The 22918-nt window shown below is 37.6% G+C and overlaps 1 protein-coding gene across 11 annotated transcripts in view; it reads left to right on the top strand.

The window, feature by feature from the left end:
- Window positions 1–22918, top strand: part of TENM2 (teneurin transmembrane protein 2) — a 3817113-nt gene that overhangs the window by 3084308 nt on the left and 709887 nt on the right. The gene's annotated exons all lie outside the window — the stretch shown is intronic.

Here is a 22918-nt window from a genome sequence, read left to right as displayed (position 1 = left end):
TTTTTTTTTTTTTTTTTTTTTTCCTGGTGCCAGGTCACATCTATCACAGACTGCCTGTAAATCAGGGCTCACTCCTAGTTAATTAGCCAAAACTTGGTGAGATAGAGGTAAGAGATGGGTTATATAGACAATAACATGGTCGTATGAAACTGACCTTTCTGGAGAGACTGAGGTTGCAGTTTTTATTGCAGAGGGTGTTACAGGCAACCATATGCCATGATGCATAGGTCTCAGAAATAAATAAACAACATTCGGGATATTCATAGCCAGAGACAAAGGTTGCCAAAATTAACTTTCAGTGTTTTAGATCAAGTCGATTATCCTAGATCCATTGCTTGAACCAATAAAAGGCAAGTATATCACTACTCAAATATTCACATTTTCTTCCTTAAGGCAAGATTGGTTAATTTAATTTTTAGCCCTTCTGCATACCAGAAGAGAAAGATACAAAATGAGACACAAATTTGGAATTAGGAAATATCCATTGATTTTTGAACAAATAGGCTGTGGTGTGGCTAGAATTAGTCATGGTGAAAACCGCTAAATTTACCCAGGAACTCTGCAAAAACATTCATCATATACAGGTTTATTTTGGGGATTGATGAATCAAGCTTGTCACTGTGTCTGGTGGGATCTTGGCATAGCCAAACACATTACCATGGCATTTTAATATGCCTTCTGACTGGTTACAGAAATCCTTATTATTTCATGAATGAGTTCCAGAAATTCAGACTCCATGTGTTTTTAGGGAGTTCTGGGATAAGCATTAAGGAAAATAGTGCTGTTGTGTTCGAGTGTGAAATTTATGCAGAACGGAGTCCAAATGTGACTCGACCACCTAAGGCTTAGAAAGGTGTAAAACTCAGCTAATGCAGCACTGTGTTAGCTAGTTCTTCCCTTACTGGAGAATCTATGATTACTGTAGAAAAATTACCTTTAGAAATAAAATTTAATTAAAAGATTCTCTCTCTTTCTCTTACCAAGAAGAACATTGGTGCACAATATTAATTTATGGTATCCTTTGAGTGCTTAACTGTATATTAATCCTCAATTTGTAAAGCACAATTATATTTTTCAGGTTTTCTTAAGACCTTTCAACTGTTTCTAATAAATGGTTTAAGACATACTCTTTCATTTCTCCCTTCTCTTTAAAAAGTGATCAGTTGAGTTGTTCCTGTCCAATTTTTTAAAAAAATACCCCTACTCTTTAGTGCATTAAACACTACTTATATCATGACAAGACTTTTTTATAGTTAAACATGAAGTGACTTAAATGTTCTGGATAAATTAGTTTGCTTATAAAAAGTCCTATTTAGAGATGGACTTAAAGCATTTCCTTTGATAGATTCAGGGCATGACAATACTACCCTTGAACAAAAATGGCACTTTATTAAATGGACCTCACAGTCAGTCTTATTTCAATCACCAAAGAACTAAAAGCAATACTCTGATGATTATGAAAAAGGGGTTGGATGGGATGTGAATGAGTAATGAGCCAATAGTGAGGAGGTCTGTTCTTCATTCTGCCTTCGTTATCTGTGTGATCTTGGGCCCTTCATTTTCTTTCTCTGGGTCTTGTTTTCCCATTTGTGAAATGACGGTTATGGAGTATTCAATCCTTTAGGATCTTTTGCCTATATTATTTATTTTATATCTGATGGGAAATACATTCTTTATGGCGTCTTATAAAGTTATAATATAAAAATATAAATCTACCTAAAAGGCATACTTTTATAGTAAGATAGCAGTATCCTGGTATAGAGCAAAAATGAGTGAATCTCAACTAGATTCATTCTAAGGGATAATGCCTGGATTTAGAGAGTAGCAGCCCAGGGAGATGAGAGCTATTACTACTATGTCCTACTTTGTATACCTTACCCAGCAAGTATGCCTCTGCCCTATAGAAAAGCAACTGATTTCACCTAGGCGTCTATGTGTCTTAGTACTATGTGACTATCCTAGGGCTGCCATAATGAATTATCATAAACTGGGTGGCTTAAAACAACAAAAATTCATTTGTTTAGAGTTCTGGAGGCCAAAAGCAAAAACCGGGGGAGAAGAGGCTATGACCTCTTCCAGCTTCTGAAGGCTGTTGGCATTCCTTGGCTCGTGGCCACATCTCCCCCTGCTCCATTTTCCTCTGTGTGTCTGTCTCAGTCTCCCTCTGCCTCTCTCATATAAGGATACATGTGATAGCATTTATGGCCCAACCGGGTAATCCAAGGTAAATTCTTCCCCTCAAGATCATATCTGGTCACATCCTTTGCCATTTAATGTAATAGCCACTCTGCTGCCACAGGAGGTAAGATTTGCAGGTTCCAGGGATTAAGAACTAGGTTTCTGTTTCTGAAGGCCACCAGTTAGCCCGCTACAGGTGGGACAGCAGGTAACTAGTGAGCATGTGCCTCATTCCTGTGGGTATCACCAGGAAGTGTTGGCTGATGGTTGCACATGTAATGTGAGCTCTGTCTTGCCAGATCTTTCCATTTTAAAGAAAAAGCTAGATTTGATCAAATTCAATTGAACAAGCTAGATTTCAGTGAGCCAACATCAAATATCAGGGGATTTTATACATAAACGTGTAGACACAATCTGGACTTTTTTGTCTACATGTTTATGTGTAAAATCCCTTGATAGTTGATGTTCACTCATTGAAAAAAAATGCCTACACATGACAAATAAAACTCGTCTATGTACCACATTCACAGTCTCCGAAAAACAGAATAAAATTACCTTTGAAAGAGCACTTTGTATCCATATTCATTAACTTAACAAATATTTCTTTAGCACCTAATAGAATAATATTTATTTTAGATTGACCAGGGGGAAACTTGCTGCTTTCAGAAAATATCTCCCCAAATGCAACTCATGGTTTTTCTTAAGAAGAAAAGAGCACATTAATTAGTCCAATATTTCCCTTCTGAAAACGTTTTCTATGTTTCTGGGCCCTTCATTGACATCGACTGAGTTTCATGATCCTGGAATAAAGTTAAGATCCAAATTCAAAGTTGTAAATGTGTTCTGATCCTTGAGTGTCTTAGAGATGATACCCCAGGTTGTTTAATATCTCATATTTACAGGTTATTCATCTCAGTTATCCTATGATTCTTTTATAGGTAAAGAAAGCAAGGCCATTCACGTTGCATACAGACCATAAACTCTATTGCGTCAGTCTCTCTGACTTCGGCCAGTGTATTAGAGTGCCAAGTCCTTCAATTTCATTCATTATTGGCTGATAAAGTGCATGTTTCTTTAATACAAAGGGAGAAAATTGTTGCGGGTGCCCAATCAGCCATCAATAGCTGTGAGACTTTAAACAAGTTCATAAACACCAATTTTCTCATCTGAAAAATAGGGATAATAACAATACCTACTTTCCTATATTGTTTTGAGAGTTAAGGGGGTTAATGCATATGAAGTGTTCAGAAGAGTGTCTGGCACACAGTGAACACCTAATAAGCATTAGCTATGACAATTATTTTCATCAGTATTATCTTTATTATTACCAAACATTGGTAAATATCCTTATTATTCTATCTCCTTTCTCTATGGCAGTGTTTCTCAAAATGTAATATGTGTACCATTCACCTAAGAATCATGTTAAAATGTAGATTCTGATTCCTTAGACCTGGGCAAAGCCTAATCCTGCTTTTTAACAAGCTTCCAAGTAAGGCTGGTGTTACCTATGTGAAGATTAACTGGATGCACGTCGTAATCATCTGAAAAGCTTTCAAAAAGTACCAGATGCATAAATGTACCCTCCTCCTCCAGACCTATTAAATCAAAGTCACTGATGATGGAAACCCAGGTCATTGCTATTTTTGAAACAGTTCCCCGAGAAAATCTAACATGCAGCCAGAATTAAACCCCTCTCTTACTATATAAGAATTTTTACACACTCACAAATAATGGGGTAAAAAGAAATGCCAGTTCTCTCTATTACAAATTAAACCCTCATCCCACCTGGAAGAAGTTAGCAGCATAAACTGTAATGCATCTGAAGTGGTGCCCACAGTTAGTCTTGCAAGCTTCTTATGGGAAACACAATATTTTGGTATTTCCCAACCTGGTGCTGTTAACAAGAATCATCCCTTGTTTGTATTTGTTAATCAGCTTGATGAGCAGTTTCTGTGTCAATCTTCCCAAACTGTGTTGGCCAGTTGCCAAATCAAGTGCATAAATTACACACTGCCCTCGCTCCAAGCTGCTCCCCACCCTGCAGAACATCAGAAAGGATTTCCTTTGAATGTACAAATCTGTGTAAGCTGATTGCTTAGATTCATACTTTGTGAGGTTGGCCTGATGTGACACCATCACATGTCACAATATTATGACACTGTGATGACATATTTTAATGTTAAGGAGTAATATTTTGACCAATATCCAAATGTCAATCTTTTTTAAAGGTCAGATTCTCTTTATATAATGGTGTTTCCTGGAGAAGTTATTTATAGGTCTTGAGGCTCAAAGTACCAACCTAAGCACTCTATTCTGAGAACCAAGGAGCAACATATGGCTCAGCTCTACTGAGATTTGTTATCAAAAAAGAATGCATGAGTATCTGGTAATTTCTTAACAAAGATTAAGGAAAATGAGATGCCAATAATATGGAAATTTCAACATGGCTGACTTTTCTTTATAGAGGACAATCTGGATATTGCTGAAGTCTCATTGACCTGGGACCTAGAGGACCAATTCTAATCTTTCTTCCATTTCTATGTGTTCCTGTGGTGATTTCTTACCAGGTATCTACTTTTAAATGAGATCATTTTATATTCTCAGATCAGGAACTCTGCTGTAGGAATCACCTTAGATTTGAAATTTCTAGCAGGTTATAACTCTCTTTGAGAAGTATGAGGGGAAAATAGAGAAGTATGCAGTGAAACCTGCTTAAGCTCCTAAGGACTATCTTCATTTGTTATATGACTTGGTTGACACTATTAGAAAAATATAGCTTGTATTATCTTTATTACTAATATTGTTATTAATATTATTATGTACTTCAACATATCTCCATTTATTATCTCCCAATTATCAGGACATAAAACTGCATAGCAAATGTCTTTATTCTTTATGCATATTCAGAAATGGGTCTCCTTGTAAATGGCCAATCCACTTAACAAAAGAAGAAAGACCTGCCTAACAAAGGAAGAAACATATTCATTTATATATTCATAAAAACAAGAATAAAATATAAACGGTACCCAATATTTGCATAGCAGCATCTAGTGCCTTCATGAACAGCAAAGAGACCTCTACTGCAAGATCCATATATTAAAAATGACTAAATAGATAAGCAGGTAAATTTAAAACTGGGATAATAGAGGTCATCTCTGAAAAATAATCTAAGATACGAATGCATACAGTCAGCTACCTATGTCAAAAAGTATCATTATCTGTTCAAGAAATAGCACGCACACACATGCGTACACACACACACACACACACACACACCCCTAGAAAAGATGGATGGAACATTCTGCAACAGATTCCTAACAGTGAGATAATGAGAATACAAGGTTCTCTATTTTTCTAATGTTTCATAAGAAGCCTATATCACTACTTATAGAATCAGAAAACGACAACAACTGTGGATTGCCTTGAAGGGCAGTTTTCTTCTTCTTTTTTCTTGTTTACACTTTGTGATGGCTTTAGAATCAATATATATTGTTTTTATAACTCTTATTAAAAAGTTATTTTATAAATACCCGTATATTAATACCTAGAAAAAGAAATTTCTCTGGATCTCCTAGGAAGTTAGATTTCCTTCTTTCTAATTCCTATTCATTGGCTAATTGGCTGATTTGTGCCTTCTACCATAGATAATGCTTTCTCAATTAGTATATATTTGAAGCCTTTGTATTTCTTGAATAAAATCTCATTCAGTGTCTGTGGAAATCTGCTCCTGAGATGTTCACAGATCTTTTAAGTAGAAAAGTAAGATTAAGGAGTCTTGCTAAAATATTTGTAAGTATATTTCTGAGGGCATACGATATACCCTTATCTGACCCACAATACATCAGAAAAGCATGGAGTTCATTTGGATTCAAACTCAATCAATCCCTGTCTCCTGGCATGAAAAATGAACTCTCTAGAATAAAGAATCTTTGATCAGGAATCCCACACTCTTTCCCAACACTCCTTTCTTATCTACCCCTACTCCCCCATATCCTGTTGGAGGGAGAGAATTCCGACTTACAAAGATGGACAACTGAAACTTTGCATTCCCAGATAAAAAAGACATTTTGAATTTAACTTTTTGATGCAAAAAGGATACATCTGAAGTATGACATTGGCCCTCATGCACAGGCAAGCCCAAGGATTGGGTTTGCTAGAACTATAAATTAAGCAAAGAACAGTCCTCCATCCACCACAAAAGAAAAAAAATTCAGCAGGCCCTTATAAATTATGTGTACAGGATATCAAATAGTTGAACAGTCAGAATTTCATGCTATGAATTTTTTTCATGTAATTGCATGACATCCTTTCTAATCTACCATTTTACTCCTCAAGTGTTGGATTTCCTGGGCTCTGTCTATATTTACGCTGTTCCCTTTGCCTACGTTGCCCTAGCCCTTGTCCCCCTTGGTCAACAGATGCTAATACTCTAAAGACAGGAGAAAATGCTTTTTTCCCCCTCTCTTAGGTCATTTCTTGATCTCAGTGTAGAAATACTTATTTATCCGTAATCTCATAATATTCTGTGCATGCTTTGTTTTTTCATTGACTACATTATTTGCACATTATGACTTGTAAATTCAGAATTCTGTGAGGATAGAGACCATGAATCCTTTTATTTCAATCTTAGCAAACAGTAGGCACTCAATAAATGCTTATTAAATGAAGGCTTAAGTAAATACTTAGAGTTAGGGGGTCCTTGTTTTGAAGAGAGGAAGACAGGTAGAGTTAACCTTCAATGTACTAGCAAGGCGGAGTCCATCTTTTGCTTTTTCAGAGTAACTGCACCAAGAAATTATGTAGCTTTTCTGAAGTCTCTAGAGAAATTCTATCCTCTGGTGGAGAAGGACGGAAATAAAAAGGTTTCAGCTCAAGTCCATTAAATTCTTTTTAATAAGGCCTTGCAAGGTATTCAGTATTTTGCTTTGATCGCTGTATAAAGTCAGTCTTCTGACAAATTTCATATTGCCTTTTTTTAAGATAAATTTTAATTATTAAAGTGTCCAGTAAAAGCCTGACGATTTGGAGGGTTGTGAATTAGAGAGCAATGCTGAATGATGCAGTGTGACAGTAGTGTGCAATAATGGGAAACGTATTCATCTTAGATAAGAAAGGTCATTCCTTCCGGTGCCCCTAGCTCATTTGGAAGTCAAAAGGTACTGCAAGATTTCTTGGGCTAGGGATGTGCAGTATTTGGCCAAATATTCTGCCTCTTGCTGCCAGATGGAAGAGGGTACTGGGGAGCCAGCGTGGTGTTGTGAATAAAGAAGCATGGGTGCTACATTCAGAATCCCAGTTCTTTGCCTTACTAAGGGGCGTGCGTACCTAAATGTCTGTCTGTGACTGGGTAATTTCATCTATAAACTTGAGGTGTAATAGCACCTACTTTAGAAGTTTGTTGGTAGGCTTAAATAAAGTCATGTGCATAACATTCTTACCATCGTATCTGCCACATAGTGAGCTGGGATTCAGGTCCCTTTTTGTGTTTCTAGCTATATAAATGGAGAAAATTTTTTAACTTTTTCCAATTTTATCCTTCCAGTCCACCATACGCTATATGGTGCTGAGCAAAGAAGATCTGATTATGTTTAAGTGTTCAGCATTTGTAGCTGCTCAACGACTGATATTATTCTACTACTATCCCAAAATAATCCCTGTTGAACTCATTGAAATGAATTCTCATAACCTCTTCACATCCTTGTGTCTCCTTGCTGTGTGTTTGTTAGAAAGACAGTAGCCCTCTGTCGGTGGTCCTTTGTCACTAAGAACTATCTTTAGGCTTTTTGAAATTCTATACTATATATTCCACATGATTTTTCTTTCATTTTGGTTTATTTGAGTAAGTATTGTGGGAGTGGTAGAAGTAGAAAGATTAAACAAAATAGAAAATGATTTCTCTAATAGTCTGCTTTAAATCTATATCTAATAATGGTAAAGATAATAATCAATAAGAAAGCCTTAGCTTGGCGTCTCTCCTTCCATCTGGAGAACCCTTTTCTCTTCTTCATATAGTATTACATATTGTAGATCTTGATAATTGAGTGAATAAGTGAAGTGTATATATATATTTTTCAATTTTATAAATTGGAATCTTAGGTTGAGAAAAAGCATATCAGTCAGCAAATGGTTTCTGTTCAATTGCAGCCCCTCCTTCCATCTGAGCCAGACTCTTGGTCCTGCTGCAGACCAGTGACTCTTAAGTCCCTGTTCTGGTTTTCACATCTATAAATAAGGAGATTGAGATGTGATCTCCAGGAGTTACATTAAACCCTTGAACATTCTGTAATGTTATGACTTTTCAGCAATGTTGCTATAACTAGAATTCATTACTATGCTTCTTGGTGTAGTCTTTTCTATTTCACAACTTAATTTGTTCATTTTCTGAACTTAGGAGAACCTTCCTGTCTTTTGTAGAGAACCCAGCATTTATCTTAAGCCCAGAATATCTGAACACATGAGTAAATACAATCAGCTGAAACGAAGGGTAACCTTGAAAACAGTGAAGCCACATGTATGCTCATGTAGACCAGTGGGTTCTGTTGATTGGTGCAGAAATAAGTGACTGACTGGGTTAGTTTATGATGGTACAAATAACACACGTAAAGGTAAAATTTTACGGATTCTTTAATATATTCTCTTAACTCTCTTAAGTTCCTAAATGCCTCTTGAGATGATAGAAAACGCAGGCAACAAAGGTTTTGGCATTCACAGAACCCAGCATTCGTGGGTCCTCCGGGAACTTCATACCAACATGTTTGAAGCTGATGAGTGGAATAGAGAAGAAAGGAATGGCTACTCTTCCAAATTCAATTCATTGGGGTGCAGTATTGTAATTAATTTGTTATATACATTATCTATCACAAAGAAAGATATATGTTCCTTGACCATTTTGTGAGAAAAGTCTTTTGTACTAAGCAATATAGAATGTATCCCAAAGCAGTGCTACTCAGAGTTAATCTGCAGAGCAAACTGCTACCAATCCACAACGAGATACATGGAGAAACTCAGAGTGTTTAGAAACTTTTTAGAGCAACTTGATAGAATCAGGATATTCATTTTTCTACTAATTCATTTTTATTATATTTTACATCTGTGACAGATTGGATGTTAACAAAAATCAGTTGTTCAACAGATAACTTGAGAAACATTGTTCTAGAAGGAATACAGTTTTAAAAAATGAAAGAGTAAGGAATAAAGCTAGGAAGGGCCACCCAAGAGTTTCCATGTGACTGTCCCTCTGTAAGTGTGAGTGTGTTTGTGTAAACTGCAGACACCCTTTCTTTAGTTCTGTGCGTAAGGCCCTGGGCTTAATACTTTCCTTCTCTTATATCTTTTAATCCTTGAAAAACTCTATGTGCTGGATGTTTTTTAGACACCCCCCCACCCTTTTATTTTATTTATTTATTTATTTATTTAGCCCCAAAGTGGATTTTCTCACAAAATGGTAGTTATCAGCAGAAAGCCCTGGTTTAAGTTTCCACTCTCATTACATCGATCCCCTGCTGTCAAAATGGGCTCTTGATCCGAGAAACAAGGTTCCCCCAGATCCTGTGAGCACAGAGCCATTGGCCCCTGCTCGAGTGCCATTCAGGTGGAGCCCGGTGCTTCGCCGCAGCCTGTTTAGGAAATTGACAAATTTACAGCCCTGTCGCTGCCGTCTTTTCAGTGGGAAGCGTGGCTTCTCTTCCAGCAAGCGGACTTAGATGTCTGTTTACTGTTTCCCTCAAATGTGAGCACTGCTGGTGATACACGTCGCAAATGGAAGTAATATCATTTGAAGTAGTCTTGCTAGAAGCCCGGGAACAATCTAACTGCATTAACTCTTCCGTCTGAGTGGAGGAGGCTGGAGAGGGTACAGGCCTAGACTGAGCTGAAGTGAAGAAAACAGAGCAATACACAATCCCTGACTGCCAGGAGCATGGGCGCCTAAAGAGGTTTCACTTACTGCCTTCAAATGAATGACACCGGGTGTCACAGGACATCTCATATTCTGTTTGCAAATCTTGTTAAGCATTGGGAGTGGCTGAAACGGTGGCTTCTTGTATTTTTGAGAGGTTGCTAATGTTTTATTCCCCCTTATACCTCTCAGAATCTGTGGATGGCTGTTTCTGTATGTACAGGAATAACCCGTGCTGGGGGCTCTGAAGCCAGAGGCTGAGAACTGTTTTCAAAAGTTGCAGTCCACTATTTCTTTCTTTCTTTTTTTTTTTTATGAGTATACTATCATTTTATTTTATTTTATTTAACTTTATTCTATTTTCCTAGCTTTACTAAGGCATAGTTAACTAATTAAAATTGTATGTATTTACAATGCATAGCTGTGTTTTGATATGCATGCATTGTGGAATGATTAAATTAGACTTAGTTTGACACGTCCATCACTTCACACTCTTTTTTTTTGGGGGGGGGACAATATTTAAGGTCTCTCTCAGCAATTTTCAAGCATACTGTGCTTTATTATTAACTACAGTTACCATGCTATACAATATATTTCCAGAACGTATTCATCCCCTCTAACTGAAACTTTGTATCCTTTAACCAGTGTCTTCCCATTTCCACCCTGCACCTCTCACCAGCCCCTGGCAATGAACTTTCTGCTTTCTGCTTATATGAGTTCAACATTTTCAGATTCCGCGTGTAAGTGAGATCATGTGGCATTTGTCTTTCTGTGCTGGGCTTATTTCACTTATTAATAAACAAACTAAAATTCAAAGCTGTTGGGGTTTTGTCACTTTCTTGTAATAAATAATAGTCAATTAGTTATCCTGCGGTGGGCATTAGTTCTCAGACATTTCTCTCTCCATACTTGAATTCCTATAAACCTTATTACCGAGCACGTTGTCTTCTCACAGCCTCATTTATGCTGTGGATGCGATTGTTTCCTAGGTATAGTGGGAAAAAAGTATCCCTTAATACCATTCATTTATTCAGTGCATCTTTACTTAGAATTTTCTTCAAACACGGCTGTTAAGCTGCCCTGAGTGGTCTGTGTGGTCTCATCTTTAATCTCATGGCCACACCGTAAGGCTCCTGCTAATACTCTCCCCATTTGCAAGTGAGGAAACTGAGTATTAGAAAAGGCAAATAAATTGCCTGACATCTTAGGTCCATGAAAGTTGTTCTTTGTCTCATTAAGACATTTAAAGTGTCATTAGATAAGATATACAAAAAAAACTGTAGTTACAACTCACTGGAATTTATATATACATCTCTCTTGCGCTCACGTGCCTGCTCGTGCTCTCTCTCTTTATATATACATACATACACACATACACATATATGCACACACACACACATACACGTATAATCAGCCCATTTTCAAGCTGGCTAGTAAAGACATACCCAACACTGGTACTTTGTACAGGAAAGAGATTTAATGGACTTACAGTTCCATGCGGCTGGGGAGGCCTCCCAGTCATGGCAGAAGGCAAGAAGTAACAAGTCAAGTTCTACATGGATGAGAGCAGGCAAAGATAGAGCTTGTGCAAGGGAACTTTCATTTTTAAAACCATCATATCTCCTGAGACTTGTTCAGTATCACAAGAACAGCATAGGAAAGACCTGCCTCCATGATTCACTTACCTCCCACTGAGTTGCTCCCACAACATGTGGGAATTCAAGATGAGATCTGAGTGTTGACACAACTAAACCATATCATATGTGTGTGTGCGTGCGTGTGTATATATGTGTGTATGTCTATACATATGCATGTGTGTGTACACATATGCATATGTAAATACATATACACATATACACACATATATATACACACACACATATATATGTGTGTCTATGTGTATACATATGCATATGTGTGTGTACATATATATGTATATATATGTATATATGTGTATATATGTGTGTATATATATATATGTATATATATATATATATATATACACACACACAGTTGTCACCCAACCTGAAGCACCTGGAATGCAATCACGGCTCCCTGCAGCCTTGACCTACTGAGCTCAAGTAAGTGATCTTCCCACCTTAGCCTCCCAAGTAGCTGGGACTGCAGGCATGCACCACCACACTTGGCAAATATTTTTAAACTTTTTGTAGAAATGGGTTTTAGCTATGTTGCCCAAGCTAGTCTCAAATTCCTGAGCTGAAGAAATCCTCCCACTTCGGCTTCCCAAAGTGCTGGGCTTGCAGGAGTGAGCCACCATGCCCGGTTGGCTGTTCTTGTACAGTTGTTAAGTAACATAGCATGGTGGGGGGAGGGCACGAAGTGAAAAGAAAGATCTAGGTGTGTGATATATGAGAGGGTGGGATCAATAAAAATTGACCGCATGGTATTGGAGTCACACATACTAGTTCTTAACCTCTGTTCAAACTCTACTTCTGTCACTTGTTAGACTTTTGGTTTGTGGACAAACTATTCAACCTCTCAGAGCCTTGAAGAAACAACAGGCTGGAGGTTTAGGCCTTGCTGATTTGATGAGTGTGTGTCCTTAAGGGAGGACACATCTAGAGCATGACAGAGTGATCAGGTGAGGATAACAGCTGAATGACTAAAGATGGGACTCTGCCAGTGGTGTCAAAATGTTGATAAAACCAAAAACGGTTATTTACCAAGTGTCAAATGAGGATTACACTGATGTCTCATAAATGTAAGATCTCAGAGGCTAAGAATACTCTTAAGGGACTGTGGGTAGTCCTCAGCTGGGTAGAGAAAAAATAAAATAGGCTTTCTAAGGGAGGATGCCAATGTGAGTCAGGCTTGGATACAAGAATGCTCCCTTTGCATTTCAGAGTGTGAAAACCACTTTAATGGACTGCAAAAACATAAGACTCTAAAAGAAGGCTGGGGCCCTGTGCAAATTGCGTTTGGATTTGCAGATTTAGAAAATAAAAATAAAAGAGAGCCAGTTACATTTGAATTTCAGATAAACAACAAGTAATTATTTTTTAGCATAAGTATGTCCTGAGCAAAATTATCAATTGTTTATCCAAAATCCAAATTTAACTGGGTGTCCTATATTTTATCTGGCAACTCAGTGTGGAATGCTACAGGAAAGCATTTGGGCTTTATTCAGTGAGAACCATTTGAGTGGTGTCTGAGCAATGGAGTGACAAGATAAAATAATTCTTAGGATAATTAATTTGGTGTGCAGGATGGAGGAGAAGAGATCTTGAATGGGGAAGACAGTTGTGATGGTGTGGGGCTAACACGGTGAGACCTTTCTTCTATTATCATCTCTCAACGTGGGTTTCCATTCTTTCCTGTCACTCCAGTTGTCCCTTATTCCCAGGGTCACCTACACCTCCTGCAGAACACATGATGACCTACACTTCTTGAGGTTAAAATTTCTCCTTAATATGATTTCTTCTTTCTTTTGTTTCTCTACCTTTTTTTTTTTTTTTTTTTTTTTTTGAGATGTAGTTTTGCTCTTGTTACCCAGGCTGGAGTGCAATGGCACAATCTTGGCTCACCACAACCTACGCCTCCTGGGTTCAAGCAATTATCCTGCCTCAGCCTCCCAAGTAGCTGGGATTACAGGCACGTGCCACCATGCCCAGCTAATTTTTGTATTTTTGGTAGAGACGGGGTTTCACCATGTTGACCAGGATGGTCACGATCTCTTGACCTCATGATCCACCCACCTCAGCCTCCCAAAGTGCTGGGATTACAGGCTTGAGCCACCGCGCCCGGCCTTGTTTCTCTATCTTTGAACAATCAGCAGCATGTTGTTAACAGAGCAGTTCTAGGTTAAGTAAAATCATCATTTCTCAGAGATAAAAATAGTTGTCTATTTTCTTTTCAAACCAAGCTGTAAAACTTATGTGAGTCCAAGTTGAGATAACTTTTCAGTCTCCTTTTCTGCTTATACCTCTCAATGCATCTCTTCAGACGATTCCAGTAAGATGTCCACAATAACGTAAGTTATTGACCATTGGGTCAATCTGACACTGCAGGCACACTGTAATGAAGGTAGGAATTTAGAGATACTCAAGCTCTCCTTTGTCCGTTTTCTGCCTCTCAAAGGGGTAGTATAAATACAAGGGTTGAAGGAAATGGGACCTTAGAGACAAGGAGAAGTCTAGCAGAGGGACCATGGTGATGCTGCTTAAAGGAAACCCAGTCCCTGCTTGAAGAAAAGCCAAAGTCATAGGTGAGAAAACTGTGGCAAGGAGAAGGCACAAAATAGGCGGATGTTCACCAAAGACTAAGGTCAAACTGTGATTTTAATAAGTCCCCTCCAAAATTATGGTGAAACTTAATTCCCATTGCGTAACCATTTAGGGAGTGATTCAAGCATGATGACACACCGTCAGAAATGGCTTAGAGCTTTATAAAAGGGCTGGGGGAAACTAGCGTTGGCCCTTTGGCCCTTCCATATTCTGCCTTGCAAAGACATGGTGCTCGTCTCCTCTGGAGGATGCGGCATCAAGATATTCCCTCACCAAAAACTGAACTTGCCAGGGTCTTGAATCTGGAATTCCCAGCCACTAGAACTATGAGAAATAAATTTCTGTCCTCTATAAATTAGTTAGTCTCAGGTATTTTCTTATGGCAGCATAAATGGACTAAGACAAGCCCTAAGAATTAGAGCTCACAAATCAAAAGCAGAAATCAGAGTGGTTCAGAAGCTCAACCTGCTTATGGTTGTGCAGGACACTTGGGCCAAGGGAGTAAGAGGCACTGAAACCTAGCTTAGGATCCCTTTTGAAGCAGTCTGCATGATTGCATTCAATAAAAAGGGACAGGTTTATCTTATTAGTGTAAAGATAATACTATAGGCTAGTGGTGGAATTAGACAATGCAGAGTGAATTCTGGCTAGTAGTTGGACCGTATGTTCTGATCATCCTGAACCTGAGTCTCTTCACTTGTAAATGGTATAATAATAATAATGCCCACCTAGGCTCATTTTGAGGGTTAACAAGATTGATAAGCTATAATATACAAAATTTTTATCATAAGGACTGGCACGTGGCTACAAATAAATAATAACCACTACCACAAAAACTCTAAAAAACACAAAGGGTGTACTAAACTATTTAGAAGTCAAGTAAAATGCCTTGAAGGCAGATTTAAGTTTATAAAGATCAATGGTCAGCAAACTTATTCTATAAAGAGCCAGATAGTAAATATGTAAGGCTTTGTGAGCCACAATTTCTCTTCTCTGTCCCATATACTTAAATTAAAAAATAACCCTTTAAAAGTAGAAAAACCATTCTTAGCTTGTGGGCAATAAAAAAACAGACTGCAGACTAGATTTAGATCATATACTATAGTTTTCTCTTTCCTAGAACTCAGAGAGAATAGTAGTCTGTGAGTTTATAAATTTGGGATACCTGTGAGTTTAGCATGGAGCCGGGCCACGAATACAACTTATGACTTGCTTGCCCCAAGACCTCAGACTTACGGTTGGTGAGAGCCTAGTTGTCTGGTTCAAGATAAGATATCCAGGCCAGGCACAGGTGGCTCACACCTGTAACCCCATCACTTTGGGAGGCCAAGATAGGTGGATCACCTGAGGTCAAGAGTTGGAGACTAGACTGGCCAACATGGTGAGGCTCTGTCTCTACTAGAAATACAAAAACAAAATTAGTCAGGCATGGTGACAGGTGCCTGTAATCCCAGCTACTCAGGAGGCTGAGGCAGGAGAATTGCTTGAACCCGAGAGGTGGAGGTTACAGTGAGCCAAGGTCGCACCGCTGCACTCTAGCCTGGGTGACAAGGGCAAGACTCTATCTCAAGAAGAAAAAAAAAACAACAACAAGGATTAAATGTCCCATTCCAACACAAAGTTTAGCATGCTGTTCAAGCACAATAAATAATTTTGAAGGAATGGATTAAAATGTTTCAAAGATTTTTGAGGCTGAGTATGTTGGATTATGCCTAAAATCATAGCACTTTGGGAGGCCAAGGTGGGAGGATCACTTGAGTATAGGAGTTTGAGACCAGCCTGGGCAACATAGTAAGACCCCGTCTCTATCAAAAAAAAAAAGAAAAAGAAAAAGAAAAAGAAAAAAAAAGCCAGTTATTTTTTTCAGTTAGATTTTAGATTTTTTTAAGCTGCAGCTAAGAGAATAATGTTGTCAGGAATAAATGAATTACTCTGTAAGTTGTATTTATTACAGTGCTAGCCACATAGTGACAATAATCTCATCTTCATCATATTTCAGTGCCTTCTTTGTCACTATGTGCTTAGAAGCCGTTTTAAATTATTGTATAAATACTTATCACTTGATATAGAAGGAGAAACTAAAAGTTCTAAAGATAGACTGACTAAAAGTAGAGAAACATGAACCTAGTCCCTCAGGAAGAGTATAGTTATCTCAGAATGATGATCATTTATTCTTCTTGAAGCAAATCAAAACAAGACCTTCCGCAAAAGTCATGGCTTTCTACTTCTGATGCTGACTGTGGACAAATCTGAACCTTTACTAGCTGTCATGACCTTCATGACCTTTGCTTCTTCTATCTTCCCAGGTATGTTGCAAAGATTAAAGCTATAGATGTTCCTTGGGGAAAGGTGCTGTTACAACCCACATGGGTATCATTAGCTTGAAATGTATAAGGATGAAGATTTCAAGTGAAATGGAGAATTTATTAAGGAGTGGGATGCCTGTAGACACCAGGCAATTCACGCTGTAAGGTATTTCTTCAATACACTTCTTATAGAAAAGTAAGTGGTGGTTACAAAGCCATGATATTTGACTTCGCTGTCAAACCAGCAGTCAGTTTACACCTTAAGGGAGGAAGGAAACTTTTTGAATGTTGCAGAATGTGGGACACTGTAGGATACCTAGAAGTTTCTAATCAGGAGTCAGTACTTAAATCCCAAACCTGTTAGTCTATGCCTTGCCTCGTCGGTAAAATGGGACAGTTGAACCTAACGGTGTGTGGCAGAGATTTTATGAATTGCTTCCAGGCGAATATCCATGAATCTGTGATGGTACTTGAAGACACTGTCTCTCATAAATAAATGAAAGCCAAATTTGAAAACACATGTGTGGTTGGAAAGACGATTTCAAATAATTGAGACACACTTATCCTCTATTTTTGAAATGAGGTTCAGATTTCAGCTGGAATTACAAGTCTCATCAAACACTTTGAACTTGATACATTTAAATAGCCTCATCTGAGCAATGTACAGAACATCCTTCATTTCCCAGGTTCAGTCGGTCCGGCTGCTGGATTGACTGGTGATGTCTTGATTGGGTATGATTCCCATTGACTCATTTCTCCATTGCTGGGAATTAAAAGCTGTCTGGTTTTATTCTCATTTAACAATAAGTGAAAGAGTAATGTCTGCCAGACTTTTCCATTCACTTGCTGTTTGCAACAGTTGAGAGCCTTGGAGCACCATGAATTCTAAGCTGAAGGGAGCTATCAGTACAGATACTGTATTGGTGTTTTACATCTGGGAGCTGACTATCAACCTCAAAGCCAATCGGAAAACAATCCCCAGGGTAAATGGACAAATTGGCATAGATGACCTTCTCCTCTTATTCCAGCTTTGAAAAACAGAACCTTCTGTGAGTAGGTAGAATAAGCTGTCTGTCAACTGCAGTTTCCACCAGTCTCTGAGACTAGCGCATGTATGTGCCTGATTTTACACGGGAAGAAAAAGCCATGTCGAAAAAGCAGGAGACAAAATAAGAGTTAGGCTTTCTCTAGGCTCAGTATGTTTTGTTCTGGTTCTTAAAGCTTTCCCATCATTATGGTCTTAATCATTCCGATCAGCATTATTATAATCACAAAATGTCAGCTTAAGAAAGCGATAATCTCATCGTCATTATGTTTCAATGTCACCTTTGTCAACTTGTGCTTAGCTATCATTTCAAATTACTGTATCAATGCTGCAATTAGATATAATTTGTGATATGACCAGCATTCACAGGTGAGTAGTTTAAAGAAAAAATCTCACACCAACTGAAATATTTTATTATTATAGGTCTATTCTTTCAGAACCAAGTATGTTTAATGTGTGCTTTCATTTGAGAAATATTTCAAATCAAAATGTTATATTTTAAGAATACATGACTTAATATTTATGACTTGAATATTATAGCCTGTATGTGAGTTTGAAGCACTGAAATCTCTATCCCATTCTCTATAAATTTTTTTATTAAGATGGCATATGGAGGTTTTTTAGGATTGTCCTTGTGCATGCAATTAATGAAATTCAAATGTCTCTTTTTTACTAGTAAAATTGCTTATTGAAATTGACCATTCTTTAATGATTTCTACTCTTTCACTGCACAGAAGCATAGGTTTAAAGTATTTTCCATTCTGTTAAGTTTTCTTTTAAACCAAGATAAGATTAAGGTATAAGAAAGGAAGAAAAGTGATGATTTGGAGAAAGGTTTCCTACCTTCTCTTACGGGAAGATGAGACCCAGGTTTGAAAAGTGGGACCGGTTGATCAAGCATAAAAGTGATTTATGAAATATGACATCTCTTTAACATTGAGAAAAAAATGTTTTCCTTCACTGAATGCTTTCTTCCATATGCAAAATATTGACACATCCCTATTATATCAAACAAAAGCCCTCATTCAGAGAGATAATTTTATAGAGCGGCTGGTATCATGTGATCTTATTAATATTTATGAAATATGATAATAATATGGAAAAGGGGGAACTGGAATACAGCCCTATCTTTCTAGACCCTATTCATTTCAGCTTCAAAATGTTTTTTCATTTCACACATCAGACGCTAATTAGCAAATATCTAATTAGTGTTAGAAGATTAATCACTCATGGGAGTTGTTGAGGCTTTGAGCTTTCATGCATGCAAAAACAGTGCCACTCTAGGTGCATTTGTTAAGGTACAGTAACTTTAAGTGATACAACTTTTATTTTTCTTAAAAAAAATTTTAGATTACAGCGTTGGAGTAAATTTAGGCTCAAGCAAAAAGGAAGCAAAGAACTCACAATAGAAAAATAACGACACTGTGGAAAGCCACATATCCAGTCAAATCTCCAAGTTTTAGGCAAGGGTCTGCTCTGTTCTAGGCGCTGTGGGAAACCATCACAAATTTAGAGAATCATCTAGTACAGCTCCTGATTTGCAGATACTTAGGGAATTACCATAGGGGATCAAAATTCAAGGACTCCGGGCCAAATTCAGCCAGACACATGTGTTTTTGTACAGCTGTAAACTAAAAACAGTTTTTACATTTTTAAATTGTTGGAAAAGAAAATGAACAAAGAATGATATTTAATGACACTTACAAATTAAATGAAATTCACATTTCAATGTCCTTAAAAAAATGTTGTTGGCATATAGCCATGCTCATTCGTTTATGTACTGTCTGTGGCTGGTTTCACACCGAAACAGGGTGAGTTGAGCAGTTGCAACAGAGACCATATGGCCCACGCAGTCTAAAATATTAATTCTCTAGCCCTTTAAAGGAAAAATTTGCCACCCCCAAATTCAAGATAAATATCTAGATGACAGAGCAGAAAAACTTTGGAAGTCTGGGAGAACCATATCAGTTTCATAGTTTGCTACCTGTGTGACTTTGGCAGGTGATTTAAAATTTCTAAGCTTCTATTTATAGTGTAGGAATTATGAATCTGTTCATAGATCTATAGAAACTGAGGCTTTAAAGAGTTGAATGGGATTACTTACCACAAAGTACCTCATCTGCTTTCTGACTTATAGTAGATAAACAATAAAAGTCACTGCCCTGGCTGGCCCCTGTAGTTTCGAAGATACAACATAAAGTTAGGTTTCTTTATGAATTCTCCCTCTCACCTTCCTTAGAAAGGTTCCTAAATGGAAGGGCAAGTGGTCCAGAATTGGGAACAGTACTATTTTTCACCTGTTTCATGAAGAAGATGGAAAAGGGGATAGATACTAAAATGATCTTGCTAGAGATTTGTGCTTCTAATAGTGTGGGACTTTGTCCCCATCTTGTCTCCAAATGCCCTTAAGCAGCAATTCCTTCTTCTAATAAAACCTGAAAAAGTCAGTAGCTAGGAAAAATTTATAGTTCATGCAAGTTTCAATGATGTTGTTCTTATATTTTTACTCATAAAAATCTCTGTTGATTCCAAATTTCTATTTACAATTCATAGCTGTCAGATCTTTCATTTAAGTACACACATATTAAATTTATTGACTATATCCTGCAGAGTTAATGATGGGTAACTCATTAAATGCCACAGGGAGTCTGTAGTTTGTAAGTAAAAAAAAAAAAATTTTTTTAGAGGGTGAGGTGTTTTTTGAGACAGAGATTTGGAGTAAATTATCAGGGACATTTTTATTCTGTTATATCTCTAGTGTAATGAGACTCATGCTTTTTGAACGTTTAGACCTGTGTATCGAGTTATGTCTAGCTATATTTATATAGTCATTCATTCATCTACTTATTATTCATTCATGTATTCATCCATTCATCATTCACACTTTCATTCAACAAATGTGCTGGGTGCCCCTCCTGGGAGACGGGCACTAGGGAATCAGAAATAATAAAAATAATTCCTTACCTCATGGAACTGATATTCTAAAGACAGACATAAAATTTTAAAATAACAAAAAGCAAAAATACAATTTTAGGCAACAAAATGTACTGTGAAGTAATATGTGTGTAATTGAGGAATAGAATTAACATTTATTTGAATAACTCTAGGCATCATGCGAAGGTATATTTTATAAGGGCTTGTTTTTTTGTTGTTGTTTTTTTTTAATATAGTAGCATCCAAATACATAGTCTACTGTCCCTGACAATGGCATAGTTACTGTTCAGTGACCCTTTCTAAGTAATTGAAAATATTTTCTATTTGCTATTGATCTATTTCAATAATCAAGTTTGTTGGGACAGCTGTTATGCTATGTAAAGAGCGTAGATTTTAGATCCTGAGATTCCCGGGTTTGACCTGAGGACTGGTGGTGTGGTTATTTATGTTCTCTGAGCTTGGTAAATGTTGCCACTAAATGAACATAACGCCTTACACTTAGATTGTCCTAAAGCTTACACGAGGTGACATATGTGACACTACCAACCATAGCCTCCATAGATAACTGCTTAAGATGTATTTGTACATAGTTTCCTCTGTAATTTCATGCAAGCAATTAGGGCTTTTTGATGGTCTTTTACAATGGCCACTTATAAAAATCGTCTTATGAGAACAGATCAGTCAAAAGTCCTCTTCTCTATAATGATGTTACGTAGGCACCTGTACTCAGCAAAAGTCCAACATGAAGGAGCAGAATCTTGCTGGATAAACGTTTTTACGAAGATTTAATTGTATGGTTCCCAAAGAAAACAATCATGGTTAATTTTTGCATCTTCAAACACGTATGTATGGCTTTCTGATAGTGTATTATACATCAAATGTAATAAAAAGGCATTAACAAAAACCATTTACCCTAAAATCAGATTTATGCTTTCACATAATATACATAGTTTTATGCTTTTACGGGTACATCCAAAGTTTGCAAACCTTTGCAAAGCCCTATTTAAATACTCTGCTCTAAGACTGCATTTTATCTTCCTAATTTGGGCACAATAATCTTAATGATATCTACTACACAGGCTGCTGGACAAGGCTCCTTTTCGTGCTCTCCATGAGTAAATTATGACCATACGCACAGACTTGACCGACCACACATACCAACGATAGCAATGCTATTGGTAAGGAACAAACTTGGTAGTGTTCTATAGAGTGCATCTCAAAGTTTGGTCATGCTGATTTGCAAATAATATAGAAAAAAGTTATTGGATGCTTGTTAAATACAAAGAAGCTCCTTCAATGTTCAGAACACTCCCACGAGTTAAAAATATATTATTGTCATTTTATAGATGGAGTACATGAGACCCAGAGAAAATAAGTAACTTATCCAAATCCATAGGCTAGAAAGTGGTGAAGCACAGATTTGAGCTCATTATTCTTCCTCCAGAGTTTATACACTTAGCTGCCACACTGCGTGGACCACCTAATGGAGAACACATCTGGTCCAAGTGATTCATCTCAATTGTTGTGGGGCTAGACATAGCATGTGTTCTTTTCCTGTTTTTAATGATCGCAAGCTTGCTCATTAATGCTTGACTTTAAAATTGTTCCTATATTGAATGAGTCATTGTCTACTGGAATTATCTTCCATAAATGGCATGATCTGCCACCTTAGACTGTGAACTTTATGCTGCTGAGTTTCAGTCCCAGACCTGAAAGGAAATCTGTGTACAAGAAATGGAGCCTGGTGCCTCTATGATCTCAGACCTCCCCTTGATGACTAACGCTAAGTCTTTGCTCACTGCTGAACTGCATATTTAAGTGACAGAAGGTTGCACAGAAGGTAAATATTCTTTGCGACGTAAGCCTAAATTAGGAGAGAGCGGGTAGGACTGGTAGTGAATGGGTGCCTACATTTGATAGTCTCACGATTTAGGTGTCCTACAGAGAGAGGGTTGGCAGGGACTCCAGTTAAAAAAGGGAGAGGACACTCCACAAGGCAGAAATAATCACAACTAAGCATCAGGTCTATTCCGTGGTCCCTTGGTTTTCTTCCACACTCAAAAGACTAACCTCTCGGTCAACTTCAATGTGCTAATTTATAACTTAACACTCTTTGGCCGTATTTCTGTCCCCTTTCCCATGATTGACCCCTCAATCGTTATGCCGGCCCCCTCTCATGGACACTCTGGGTACAGAGACTCCGCTTATCTCTCCTTCAAAGGGGCGGTCTCATTGCCTGCATTGATACATTCCTAACATGTCAGCCAAAAGCACAGGGTTATTCCAGTGGGACTTAAACTTGAAGTCCACTGGT

This window comes from Saimiri boliviensis, chromosome 20 (assembly GCF_048565385.1).
Source record: "Saimiri boliviensis isolate mSaiBol1 chromosome 20, mSaiBol1.pri, whole genome shotgun sequence".
Classification (NCBI taxonomy): Eukaryota; Metazoa; Chordata; class Mammalia; order Primates; family Cebidae; genus Saimiri; species Saimiri boliviensis.
Note: the sequence above shows the minus strand (reverse complement) of the source record. Positions and strands in the feature narration are given on the sequence as shown.